This window comes from Ranitomeya imitator, chromosome 2 (assembly GCF_032444005.1).
Source record: "Ranitomeya imitator isolate aRanImi1 chromosome 2, aRanImi1.pri, whole genome shotgun sequence".
Classification (NCBI taxonomy): domain Eukaryota; kingdom Metazoa; phylum Chordata; class Amphibia; order Anura; family Dendrobatidae; genus Ranitomeya; species Ranitomeya imitator.
In genome coordinates, this window is record NC_091283.1 from 333,811,454 (window position 1) to 333,820,919 (window position 9,466).

Below are 9,466 nucleotides of genomic sequence, written 5' to 3' on the forward strand. Positions count from 1 at the left end.
CCTCCGTTGATCCTCCTGCCCCGGTGTTGGTCGAGGGGGAGTTGGAGTATGTGGTGGAGAAGATTTTGGATTCTCATGTTTCAAGACGGAAACTCCAGTACCTGGTCAAGTGGAAGGGTTATGGTCAGGAAGATAATTCCTGGGTTTTTGCCTCTGATGTTCATGCTGCCGATTTAGTTCGTGCCTTTCATTTGGCTCATCCTGATCGGCCTGGGGGCTCTGGTGAGGGTTCGGTGACCCCTCCTCAAGGGGGGGTACTGTTGTGAATTCTGTTGTCGGGCTCCCTCCTGTGGTCATGAATGGTACTTCGGCTGGTTCTGTCCATGGACTTCCTCTGGTGGGTGTTTCTGAGTTTCCTTCCACAGGTGACGAGGTTAATTCGTTAGCTGGCTGCTCTATTTAACTCCACTTAGATCTTTGCTCCATGCCACCTGTCAATGTTCCAGTATTGGTCTAGTTCACTCCTGGATCGTTCTTGTGACCTGTCTTCCCAGCAGAAGCTAAGTTCCTGCTTGTATTTCTTTGGTTTGCTATTTTTCTGTCCAGCTTGCTATTTTTATTTTTGTCTTGCTTGCTGGAAGCTCTGGGACGCAGAGGGAGCGCCTCCGCACCGTGAGTCGGTGCGGAGGGTCTTTTTGCACCCTCTGCGTGGTCTTTTTGTAGGTTTTTGTGCTGACCGCAAAGCAACCTTTCCTATCCTCGGTCTGTTCAGTAAGTCGGGCCTCACTTTGCTAAATCTATTTCATCTCTGTGTTTGTATTTTCATCTTTACTCACAGTCATTATATGTGGGGGGCTGCCTTTTCCTTTGGGGAATTTCTCTGAGGCAAGGTAGGCTTATTTTTCTATCTTCAGGGCTAGCTAGTTCCTTAGGCTGTGCCGAGTTGCATAGGGAGCATTAGGAGCAATCCGCAGCTATTTCTAGTGTGTTTTGATAGGATTAGGGATTGCGGTCAGCAGAGTTCCCACGTCCCAGAGTTCGTCCTTTATTATCAGTAACTATCAGGTCATTGTGTGTGCTCTTAACCACCAGGTCCATTATTGTCCTGACCACCAGGTCATAACACTGGCCTCCCTTTGCTGAAACCTGTTTCATTTCTGTGTTTGTGACTTTCATCTTAACGCAGTCAATATATGTGGGGGGCTGCCTTTTCCTTTGGGGAATTTCTCTGAGGCAAGGTAGGCTTTATTTTCAATCTCTAGGGCTAGTTAGCTCTTAGGCTGTGAAGAGGCGTCTAGGCAATGTTAGGTACGCTCCACGGCTATTTCTAGTTGTGTGATAGGATTAGGGATTGCGGTCAGCAGAGCTCCCACTTCCCAGAGCTTGTCCTGTGTGAGTTTAATCATCAGGTCGTTCCAGGTGCTCCTAACCACCAGGTCCATAACAGAACAGTATATGACATGGAGAGGATGAAAAAAATCATTCAAATAGGTATATATTAAAATTGAAATTGTTTAAATTTATGTAGGTACAAAAGGAAAACACCATTTTGTGGAAGTTGTGAGAGGCCAGTGGAATGTACCTCTCTGATAGAACCAATCCACCGTGGAGGAAACACTGAAACACCATAGGTTCTAGCCAGAAGAGTAAAACACAAACATTTTTTTCTTTTTTTTCTCTATTAACCCACCTGGATGAAAGAGATTTTAGAACAACTGAGTGTGCATACATTCACTCGCCAATTAAATTTTCGAATCTCGGCTTCAGGTAAATGGCCGCCGCAATGTCCATCTGCACACTCGCGGCATCCCGCGGCCATTTTCCTGAAGCCCCGTGAAGCAGGAGACTCCATCTGCACACGCGCGGCCTCAGGAAGATGGCCGCGCCCACCGACAAACCGCTGAATAGCGGCGAGCGCGCTCTTTTTCTACAGCTGCGCAGTGCATTCAGCACTTGCGCACGCATGTGAGAAGCACTACGCCACCAACGGGAACATAAGCAAGATCTGGGGGAGAAACAGCGCTGTAACCACGCCCATCTGACCTGACCAGCCTGATTGACAGGCGAAAAAGGCCACTTTTGTAAGGTATTTCGGCAGCATAGGTAGGGAATCAGGGGACAAAAAATACCCTATTGTAAAGCACAGCTCAGGCCCTATTTAACGGTATTTTTATCTCCTACTGAAAAAACGGGGTGACAGGTTCCCTTTAAACCCTGGATTTCTCTGACTCCTGTATATTGTAAGTGGTATGTCCTGACGAAGGGGTCGCCTGAACCCTGAAATGCGTTTAATAAACCACGTTGAACTTTCACTATTCCTGGAATTCTTCTTGTGGCAGCGCGGTGATGATCCTCTCCTCCTACTAAGTGTATGATCACCACTTGAATATGTTAGAGGCAATTATTTGTCCATTTTAACCCCTTCATGACCCAGCCTATTTTGACCTTAATGACCTGGCCATTTTTTGCAATTCTGACCAGTGTCCCTTTATGAGGTAATAACTCAAAAGTCACATGGACGCTAGCTCCAATCAGATCTGGGGGTGGTGAAAAAGTGATCACCAGGGCGATCATAGCCAAAGGGGGGCAAAGCCACCTCCTTGGGCTAAAGTACAAGTCCGCCTGTTTCTGCAGATCCGGTGAAATTTCAGTTAGCCCTTTCACCCGACCTGCAGGAACACGATCCCGCCATGACGCAACATAGGTGTCACAGGTCGGATTGGCACAGACTTTCATGACGCCTACGTGGCGTCACAAGTCGGGAAGGGGTTAATGACGTGAGCAACTTTTTGAAGACTGAACAGTAGGTGTCGCTCTTGTGTCAGCCAGAAGGTTGGAACATAGGTCTTCATAGGAATCAGTGAGAAAGTAAATATGAAGTAAAAAAAAAAAAATATAAGAAAAAACAGTAACATTTCAGTCCAAACATATATTTGTGTGTGGCAGGGCTACTTTTTATCCAGCCTTAAGATCACTCTGGGTCTAAATGAGGCAGTGTACTATGCACTGAAAAAAGAAAAAACTGTATCATGTCCCAAAGTGGTTATTGCAAGGGAAAATGGCGATGGCCTCATGGAAGCACTGCTGGGGAGGGGCCACACTCCATACTGTGCCTCGCACCTCTATCGGAGGAATGGGGGGATCTTCAGTCTGTCTCACTGGCAGCCGCCGTACACTCCTCTTGCTGCACGCCACCCAGGTTCAGCAGGGCAGGTAGCCACAGGTGCCGCTATCGCATCGCAGGACTCACCCCCACAGGCGCCGCTCCTCTCAACTGTAGCCTGGAAGACAGCTCATCTGTGCAGTGACCGCAGACGTATGGCCGGAGCAACCACAGGATCCGGTGAGTATCGCAGTCAGGCGTTATTAATGGGGGAGACCTGCGGCACTGTTACAGCGGGGCCTGGGATGGTTCCCGTTCTCGCGAGGCCCCTATGCGTGGCAACCACAGGGCTCACTCTTCCAGGAGCTTTCCGTAGCCTCCTGGACAACCACTGCTGTTCATTTCCCTTGGGGCACAGGGGGAAGCAGTTCCCGGCTGATTTTATGCTTAATTGATCTTTTTAGATCAGGAATTAATCAGGTTTTTTGGCCTGGGGACGGGAGCTAATTAAGCACACGTCCGTCCTTGCAGCAACCCAGGCCACGCCCCCTGCTCTCCTTTTAACATGGGCAAAACGCTACTAAGACAACATAGGGCGAGGGTAAAACAGTGTAGCAATGCTTTATTGAACCACAAAACAGGCAGATAGCACATAGAACAGTCCCAGCAAAATACCTAAGATGGGGCCCAGGATAGAGTCTCACTGTAATGCTGCTGCAGCGCAATGTGCACAACCTTCACCAGGGGGAGCTGGTGAAAGAAGAGAGGTTGCGCTCTTAGTGTCGCACCACAGTGCGGCAGAGCAGACGCCACTAGGTGGCGAGAGTTGTCAGACGAGCCAACAAACTCCGGCCTGGATGATGACACTCACCCTTCCATGGACTCATTGGGAAAATAGCTGCTGTGACTTCAAGGGGCGCTACCCCACCTTTGGCACACACATAGAGAGGAGGTAATGACAAGCGTAGGAAGATGACAGTTCATACAAGGTACAAGGCTAGTTAATCCAAGGATCACAACTTGCCTCCATCTTTCAGGGTTGACTATGCCACATGTGGCATGCACACAGAGAGGAGGTAACAACTGTAGAAAGATGACAGTCCTTTGAGTCCATACAAGGTACAAGGCCAGTTGATCTGGGGATCACAACCTGGCTTCTCCATGGTTCAGTGATGGTCAATGGAGCAGTTCTGTATTCTTCCAACCAAGGCTGAAAACCCCTAGGTTGTTTCCTATAGAATGATAGATCCATGTCCCTTGTGAAGATGTTGTGACTGCTGTACTGTCTCTTGTCCTTTGGATGTATAGATGTCTTGGCAGAATCTCTCTGGCTGTTTCTCTCTGTCTCTTTATACAGAGGCATGTAACCTATTTTTAGACTTAACAAGTGTCCCTCATTCAGCATTTACATAAAGGGTAAGAATGGAGATGAGATCAAGTAGGATTACTTGATTATTTAAACAATCAAAAATATTGAAGGATAGTGGCGCTGTTACGTTTGACAGGGGGCGGACTGCAGCAGGTGGACCCTTATATCACTTATAGGGTGAAAGGCTAAAAAGATAAGAACAAATATACACAATAAGTGCATACACACCTGCGCAATGTCCTACGTTGCTTTTAAAGGGAACCTGTCACCCCGTTTTTTGAGATTGAGCTATAAATACTGTTAAATAGGGCCTGCGCTGTGTGTTCCTATAGTGTATGTAGTGTACCCCGATTCCCCATGTATGCTGAGAAATAACTTACCAAAGTCGCCGTTTTCGCCTGTCAATCAGGCTGGTCAGGTCAGGAGGGCGTGGTGACATCGCTGGTTCTTCCTCAGCTTTACGTTGGTGGCGTAGTGGCGTAGTGGTGAAGACACAGCGCGCGATCTGCGCTGTCATCCCTTTCGTCGGTGGGGGCGGCCATCTTCCTGGGGCCGCGCGTGCGCAGATCGAGTGCTCTGCTGCACGGGGCTTCAGGAAAATGGCTGCGGGATGCCGCGCGTGCGCATTAGAGATCGCGGCGGCCATTTTCCCAAAGCCGAGTTTGCATCTCGGCTTTGGGAAAATGGCCGCCGCGATCTCTAATGCGCACGCGCGGCATCCCGCAGCCATTTTCCTGAAGCCCCGTGCAGCAGAGCACTCGATCTGCGCACGCGCGGCCCCAAGAAGATGGCCGCCCCCACCGACGAAAGGGATGACAGCGCAGATCGCGCGCTGTGTCTTCACCACTACGCCACCAACGTAAAGCTGAGGAAGAACCAGCGATGTCACCACGCCCTCCCGACCTGACCAGCCTGATTGACAGGCGAAAACGGCGACTTTGGTAAGTTATTTCTCAGCATACATGGGGAATCGGGGTACACTACATACACTATAGGAACACACAGCGCAGGCCCTATTTAACAGTATTTATAGCTCAATCTCAAAAAACGGGGGTGACAGGTTCCCTTTAAGTAATCACACTACCGATATGACATTTACCTGCTCGATGAAGTATGTTGGATGATTTTGATAGTGGCATAAATCAAATCAGGCATAATATAAATGTATTTACTAAAAGAAAAAAGTGAGGATATATATTAGATATAGATACTAAAATAATCTGTATAGGAACGCTGCTATATTTACACACATTGATAGCGTTGTTCTGCAATGCAATCAATAGCTGGATTGCTCGAATTCAGGGCACTTGTTTTTGCAAAAAATGTAATCTGAAAGAAAAGAAAACTTCTATATACTCCTTAATAAAACTTGCATACTTTTCCCATTATATGGTTTAAGGGTTAATAGATACCTGTACTTAGTATGAGATAGTGCACATTTCCCAGATCATGGGCTGCTTCATGTAGTTCAATGGGTTAATATGGAATACACAGAGCTTCAGACAGCGCTATAGCAATGACTCAGAAAACAGTCTGGCATGCGGCACAGCTGCTGACCGCTGTTTAGTGCTGGTACGCTGTGGCTAGATAACGTAGTATGGAGTGCAGGAGTCTCAGTCGGCGCTGAGGAAGCAGTCAAGCAGACGGTGAAGTACGGTATATGAAATAAAGCTACTTAGCTGAAGGGTTGCTGCTTCCTCGTTATTCCTTTCGGTAGCTGTATGTGGGAGTCTTCAGCGCGCTGTCCCAGCCGGTGACATGCGTGTGCATAGCTCAGAGATGAGCGCCGGGAGTTGAGAAGGACCTGCAGGAGCACCTTCGGTATCCGGGTAACTGAGTCACGTGATCACCAGTCACATGATGCTTCTCTCTCGAGGTACGGAGCGTGGTGGGAGCCAATAACCTACGCGTTTCGGAATTTCTACGGATTCCTTCCTCAGGGTTGCGCGGGTGTGTATGCACTTATTGTGTATATTTGTTCTTATCCGATTATTTAAACAATTTGCAGTTTTTCCTTCTCTTCTTTAGAAGTCAACAAACTGGCTCCATAACACAATGCATAATTATATCAGCAAACATCAGTAGTGAATTAAGGATAAGCACACAATAAAAGTCAATATTCCAGGCTTACACAAACAAAAGTCTGTTTTCTTGACCAACCAGAAATCAACACTTAAATTTAAAGCCAATATACAAATAACATTCTATTATTCTTCGTTTGCTAAAAAATAGTCATCTGGTTAATTTAGATACAATGCTGTATATCTTCACAATGCCAAAAGCAAAAAAGATTGTTTTTAAAAATATTAAAAAATATATAAAGTCACCCCCCTTTTGCCCCATTCAAAATAAAACAATAAAAAACACACATATTTGGTATTGAAGCATTCAGAATCGCCCGATCTAACAATATAAAAAAATTATTAACCCGATCGCTAAATGGCGTAACGAGAAAAAAAATGTAAAAATGCCAGAATTCCTTTATTTGGTCACCGCAGCATTGTATTAAAATGCAATAAAGGGTGACCAAAAGACCGTACCTGCACCAACATGGTATCCATTAAAAACATCAGCTTGACACACAAAAAACAAGTCCTCACCGAACCTGAGATAATGAAAAATGGAGACATGACGGGTTTCGGAAAATGGTGCAATTCTTTTAAACTTTGTCTACTAAAAGATGAGTTATTTTTACTTATACAGGGGGTATAGAAAGTATTCAGGCCCCTTTACATTTTTCACTCTTTGTTTCATTGCAGCCATTTGGTAAATTCGAAAAAGTTCATTTTTTTCTCATTAATGTACACTCTGCACACCATCTTGACTGAAAAAAACAGAAATGTAGAAATTTGTGCAAATTTATTAAAAAAGAAAAACTGAAATATCACATGGTCATAAGTATTCAGAACCTTTGGTCAGTATTGAATAGAAGCACCCTTTTCAGCTAGTGCAGCCATGAGTCTTCTTTTAAATGATGCAACAAGTTTTTCACATCTGGATTTGGGTATTCTCACCATTCTTCCTTGCAGATCCTCTCCAGTTCCGTCAGTTTGGAAGGTGAATGATGATGGACAGCCATTTTCAGGTTTCTCAAGAGATGCTCAATTGGGTTTACATCAGGGCTCTGGCTGGGCCTGTCAAGAATGGTCAAGGAGTTGTTCTTAAGCCACTCCTTTGTCATTTTAGCTAGGGTCATTGTGTTGTTGGAAGGTGAACCTTTGGCCAAGTCTGAGATTCAGAACACTCTGGAAGAGGTTTTCATCCAGAATATCTCTGTACTTGGCCTCATTCATGTTTCCTTCAATTGCAACGAGTCGTCTTATCCCTGCAGAAGAAGAACACCCCAAAAGCATGATGCTGCCACCACGTTTCACTGTTGGGATTGTATTGGGCACGTGATGTGCAGTGCCTGGTTTTCTCCACACATACCGCTTAGAATGATCACCAAAAAGTTATGTCTTCATCTCATCAGACCAGAAAATCTTATTTCTCATAGTCTGGGAGGCCTTCATGTGTTTGTTTTTTTTAGCAAACTCAATGCAGGCTTTCATATGTCTTGCACTAAGGAGAGGCTTCTGTTGGGCCATAAAGGCCCCACTGGTGGAGGGCTGCAGGGATAATTGACTTTGTGGAAATTTCTCCCATCTCCCTAATGCATCTGTGGAGCTCAGCCAGAGTGATCTTGGGGTTCTTCTTTACCTCTCTCACCAAGGATCTTCTCCCATGTTTGTTCAGTTTGGCTGAACGGCCAAGTCTAGGAAGACTTCTGGTGGTCCCAAACTTCTTCCATTTAAGGATTATGGAGGTCACTGTGCTCTTAGGAACCTTGAGTACTGCAGAAATTATTTTGTAACCTTGGCCAGATCTGTGCCGTGCCACAATTCTGTCTCTGAGCTCCTTGGCCAGTTCCTTTGACCTTTTGATTCTCATTTGGTCTGACATGTACTGTGAGCTGTGAGGTCTTATGTAGACAGGTATGTGCCTTTCCAAATCAAGTCCTATCAGTTTAATTAAACACAGCTGGACTCCAATTAAGGAGTAGAACCATCTCAAGGAGGATCACAAGGAAATGGACAGCATGTGACTTAAATGAGTGCCTGAGCAAAGGGTCTGAATACCGTATTTTTTGGATTATAAGATGCACGTTTTTCCCCAAAAATTTGGGGAGAAAATGGGAGTGGGTCTTATAATGCGCATGTACCTTACCGTTACCGTTGCTGCAGGCCACAGGCTGGGATGAAGGGGTGCCCGGCGCTGCTGTCCATTGCTCTTCGGATGTCTCTGTTGCCTAGTGGCACTGCGGAGGTGTCCGGCGCTGCTGTCCGATGCTCTGCTGGTGTCTCCTGTGCTGCGGGTTCATGGCCAGTGCTGCCCGATGCTGCTGTAGCAGTCTCTGGTGCTCACCCTGGCAGTCCTATGGTTTCCTGTGTGGTGGACTCTAGGAAAATGGCAGCCGGGGGAGCAGCGCATGCGCAGAAGGAGATCTCGGCACCGAGCTCTTGGGAGGTGAGATTTCAGCGCTGCAATCTCATCTGCTGAAATCTCTGTGCCGAGATCTCCATCTGCGTATGTGCCGTCCACTGGGTGGCCATTTTTCCTGAGTCCACCTCACAGGAAACCATGGGAGTGGCCTTTCACAAAATGTCGGCAGAGCTCGGGCAGCACCTGAGACCACCACAGCAGCACCGGACAGTGCCAGTCGGGCACCCGCAACACCGGAGACACCAGCAGAGCAACGAGCAGCAGCGCCAGACACCCACAGCGTCGCTGGGCACCGGAGACACCTGCAGAGCACCGGGCAGCAGCGCTGGACACCCATAGCACTGCCGGATATCCCTTCATCCCAGCCTCCAGCCTGCAGCATCACCCCACTCCTGCCTCCTCCAGCAGCGACCTTGGGTCCCCGCTTCACCGCAGCCACCACCCCCAGTAAGCAATAAGACTCATGGATTATAAGAAGCACCATTAATTTATTAAAAAAACAATTTTATTTTTCTCCTCAAAATTTGGGATGCTTCTTATAATCCGGAGCGTCTTATAAAGTGAAAAGGACG

The 9,466-nt window shown here is 46.9% G+C and overlaps 1 long non-coding RNA gene across 1 annotated transcript; it reads right to left on the minus strand.

Annotated features, from left to right (window-relative positions):
* Window positions 1-3,648: 3,648 nt before the first annotated feature.
* LOC138663605 (uncharacterized) lies at window positions 3,649-8,953 on the minus strand. The gene is made up of 2 exons (XR_011318214.1): window positions 5,512-8,953; window positions 3,649-4,597 (listed from the first exon to the last, which is right to left on the minus strand). It is a non-coding gene; the product is annotated as an uncharacterized lncRNA (long non-coding RNA).
* Window positions 8,954-9,466: the final 513 nt, after the last annotated feature.